The following is a 4,583-nucleotide window of genomic DNA, read 5'->3' on the forward strand; positions in this document are numbered from 1 at the left end:
ACTTCGTTATCTTTGTTTTATCCATGCAGCCTTTTATACTGGAGACAATCTGCCCCTAAATCTGCAATCCAGACCTGGATATGAGCCAACAGAAAGTAAAACAAAATATAGGAATCTTTATCCTAATCTCAGTGTTTTATTAGAATATATTGTACCTTCACAGGGAAATGTTCAGCAATGCCTTACTTTTGCCAATAAACTGTCGTGTCGTTCATCTCCACTTTTGGAATAAAATAACTTCTAGGAACGATGACAAGTAATTGTCTACGGACATACTACCCTGAACACGCCCGATCTGGTCTGATCTTGGAAGCTAAGCAGGGTCAGGCCTGCTTACTACTTGGATGGGAGACCACCTATGAATACTGGCTGCCATGGGCTTAGAGGAAGGCAATGATAAACCACCTCTGAATACCTCTTACCATGAAAACCCTATGAATATATATATAAAAAAAGGATTCATAGGGTCGCCATAAGTCATAAGAACATAAGAAGAGCCTGCTGGATCAGGCCAGTGGCCCATCTAGTCCAGCATCCTGTTCTCACAGTGGCCAACCAGGTGCCTGGGGGAAGCCCGCAAGCAGGACCCGAGTGCAAGAACACTCTCCCCTCCTGAGGCTTCCGGCAACTGGTTTTCAGAGCATGCTGCCTCTGACTAGGGTGGCACAGCACAGCCATCACGGCTAGTACCCATTGATAGCCCTGTCCTCCATGAATTTGTCTAATCTTCTTTTAAAGCCATCCAAGCTGGTGGCCATTACTGCATCTTGTGGGAGCATAATCGACTTGAAGGCATATAACAACAACATGGCAAGTAATTATATAAGTAAAGGCAATGAAAAACAACAGGGAGACAATGGGATTAAGGTCAAGCTGTTATTTTAATACACTTTGAGAACATATAGTAACTAATGAAGAGCTACCGGTTTCTTGTTTCTTTTGTGTGTGTGTGCTGCGGTGTAGTGTTTCTGCTCTCTAACTTGAGTTATGGGACATTCATAGACTCCAAAGGAAAGGAAGCATAGGAAACTTTTATACTGAGTCAGACTACCATCTAGTTCAGTACTGGCTGCATCGATTGGCAGCAGCTCTCCAGGGTTTCAAACTGGGGACATTCCTAGCCTTCAGTCAAGAATGCCAGAGAATGAACCTCAGACTTTCTGCATGTTAAAGGAGATGCTCTACCACTGCCTTAAACTACCTTACTGCCTGATCATTATAGGAGGTTCACCTACTGTCTCCCATGCACTGAAAGAACTTGGGGGGGGATGCAGAGTTACACGGGCTATCCCCCTCAATGTCTGGTAACTCTAAGTGTAGGCAGCAAAAACACTTTCTCACTGTTCGAGCATGGGAACAACACCATGGTTCATTATTAGAGCCAAGTGACCAGACGCATAGTAGATCCTGTGCATGTTCCCAACCAGAGCCAGATTGTTCTGTAGTGCCACTATCGGCTCCACCACATTCCAGTGGAATAGTGGAGGGCGAACAGAGAAAGGCAGGCACAGCTCTAGGACTTTTTTCAGAGCAGGAGCAATGACATCATCTTCTGGAGCAGATGGACCTTCCTTGTTCTGGTTAGTGAATGAGGTGATAAGGAGGCTTTCATGTTTTCCTTGGGTTGTTGATAGATTAGCACAGAGGAAGTCAGAGAATGAGGAAAATGCTTCAGTGGAGGCTGGGTACTTCTTTCATTTTCTTTGACAGGGTTCATACTTCATGCTAGAAGTTAAACAGCAATAATTTGCAAAAGTTTTTGTATTTCTAATTAAAAGTGAAAGGTTGCATTTAAACTGGCTGAAGATATTTTATTGAGGTTCAATGTGTTTTACAAGTTGAATTAATCCTATACAGTATATATCTATTCTCCGTCAGGATTCTATGATCTTGGTAAATTGGGAATTATGCTATATACTACTGCTCTTTGGGAGTATATGCATGGATATGTATGTGTGGATCAACACACACAGCTGCCCACATTTTTGGACTCTCCAAGGGGGCATGGCAATGGGGGCCATCACAATGAGCTCCCATACTTCAAAATTGTTAATTGCAGCCCTGCCTCGTTCAAGACCCAAATGTTGCTGTTCAAGCATTTGCTCATGGATGCTAACAACTGAATCCTGCATGTAACACAGCTAGTTGCAAGTTGGTTTCCCATGACTGTTATGCATCCAATGGTTGTGTGAACTGATGCTTAGAAAACATTTGTGTTTCTCCACCCACTCCATTCCTACCAAGGGGACTTATTTTATTTATTTATTTATTTATTAAATTTATATACCGCCCGACTAGCAATAGCTCTCTGGGCGGTGAACATAAAATAGCATAAAAATACAATGAATAACAAAATAATACTAAAATAAAATCAACAATCCAATACAATAAACATTTTTAAAAGTAAATCAGTGTAACTTAAAATGCTTCAGAGAATAGGAAGGTTTTGACCTGGCGCCGGAAGGAGAGCAGAGTCGGCGCCAGGCGTACTTCCTCGGGGAGACTGTTCCATAGTTCGGGGGCCACCACTGAGAAGGCCCTAGATCTTGTCATCACCCTCCGGGCCTCCCTGTGAGTTGGAACCTGGAGGAGGACCTTCATAGCAGAACGTAGTGCACGGGCCGGTTCATATCGGAAGAGGCGTTCCGCAAGGTATCGTGGTCCCGCACCGTATAAGGCTTTATAGGTTAATACCAACACTTTGAATCTAGCCCGGAAACATATTGGCAACCAGTGCAAGCTGGCCAGAACAGGTGTTATATGCTCGGACCGCTTGGTCCTTGTCAGCAATCTGGCCGCCGCATTTTGCACTAGTTGTAGCTTCCGAACTGTCTTCAAAGGTAGCCCTACGTAAAGCGCATTACAGTAATCCAAACATGAGGTTACCAGAGCATTTACCACTGATGTAAGGTCCTCTTTACTCAAATAGGGACGTAGCTGGGCTACCAACCGAAGTTGGTAAAACGCATTCCTAACCACCAAGGCTACTTGAGACTCAAGTGAGAGGGAAGAGTCTAAAAAGACTCCCAGACTACGAACCCGGTCCTTTAGGGGGAGTGTAACTTGTTGAGCTCCAGGTTGTTCAAAGCTAAAAAGAGGGGAAACAGACTAGGCTAAATTGGTTTTACAATCTGTGGTGGCTCCTAGAATGTGAAACTCTCAGAGGTGTGTGCACTGTGGCCTCAACTCTGGAGATTTTTAAAAAGGGTTTTAAAACCCCTCTCCCCGCAATGCCCATTTCTAAAGGTGTTTTTCTACTGAACTATGTTACAACATGTAGCTCTGTTTACTTGTTTTGTTCATTTTTGTAACTGTTTTCACTGTTTGTTTCATAACAGTGCTGCTGCCTTTGTTCTATTTGGTTATTTCATATCATTTTGTTTATTGCACTTTTAAGACATTGTGAGCCTTGCAAAGGCTATGACTAAAAAGACAGCATATAAATATTTTTAAATGAATATGATAATGATAAATAAGATTTGTAGCATAAAGTAAGCAATAGTAATCCTACTTTTTCACCATTTCTAACTTATTCAGCATCTCTCTGTGCAAAATATGCCTTGTCCTTCCCCCACCCTTTTTTCCAATGACAGAATTTAACTTTGGCCAGAAGTTTAGCTTTGTCTGACTCTCTGCAGTGCACGTATGCTATTTCTTATTGACAGAAGCAATTTGGAATAATTGAGATATTAAGCATAAACTGATACCAACACAGGAAGTCAGCCTGCATGCTGACTGGCACAATATTAAATACCTATAATGAAAGTAAAATGTTTACAATTTAACTCTTTTGTTTCCATCCATTAATTCTTAAATTAATAAATCTACACCTAACTTGGCCAAGGCTTTGCTAACTTTCAACTGTAGTTCAATGTTGCCCTCTTCTGGATTGACAGAAGGCATAACACTAATGTTCAAACTATTTTAAACCTTAATCTAAACTGTGTCTTATCATTTATGTTTGTTGCACAATAGCTGCTGAGCTACTGTGATTACGGTAATCAAATTACACTGACCCTTTGCCCAAATATATTATTTCTTTTAATTCTATTAGATCTTGAATACAACAGACCTTGTATTTCTTGATTGCTTTACAATGCATTCCATGGTGGCTAACAGTGCATAATCTGAAATACATGACGTTTGATGTTTACAGCTAATTCAGTTAAATTTAGAAGAACTAATAAAGCACATTCAAAGCAAATGGGATGGTGTGGTGGTGGTCAGAGATTCCTACCCCACAATTGCTATTTCCAGCTTCCTGGAAATAAAAACAGGCCCTGAAGTAGCTTAAATTCAGCAAATGTAACTTGGATTGTAAAATATCACAGCAATAACAATATAACTCATTTATAATATAGGAACATAGTTGAGAAAGTGCCCTTCATGAATTATACCTCCTCCCCAGTTTGGGAGATTGTTGGTAAAAACATTTGCTATTCAGATTGAGGGCAAACCGAGGGCAGGGATATTGCTCCCACTCTGCTTTAGCTTTGCGATGACATCACAGGGCCCAATCTGATTGATTTTGTGAAGTAATCAAGAAGCCGATTCAGAGTAAGGGTAATGTTTAATTTTGATTT

General features: G+C 41.2%; 1 pseudogene; it reads left to right on the plus strand.

Moving 5' to 3' along the window:
* The first annotated feature begins 262 nt into the window (after nt 1-262).
* LOC133389826 (5S ribosomal RNA) lies at nt 263-381 on the plus strand (annotated as a pseudogene).
* Nucleotides 382-4,583: the final 4,202 nt, after the last annotated feature.

This window comes from Rhineura floridana, chromosome 7 (genome assembly GCF_030035675.1).
Source record: "Rhineura floridana isolate rRhiFlo1 chromosome 7, rRhiFlo1.hap2, whole genome shotgun sequence".
Lineage (NCBI taxonomy): Eukaryota > Metazoa > Chordata > Lepidosauria > Squamata > Rhineuridae > Rhineura > Rhineura floridana.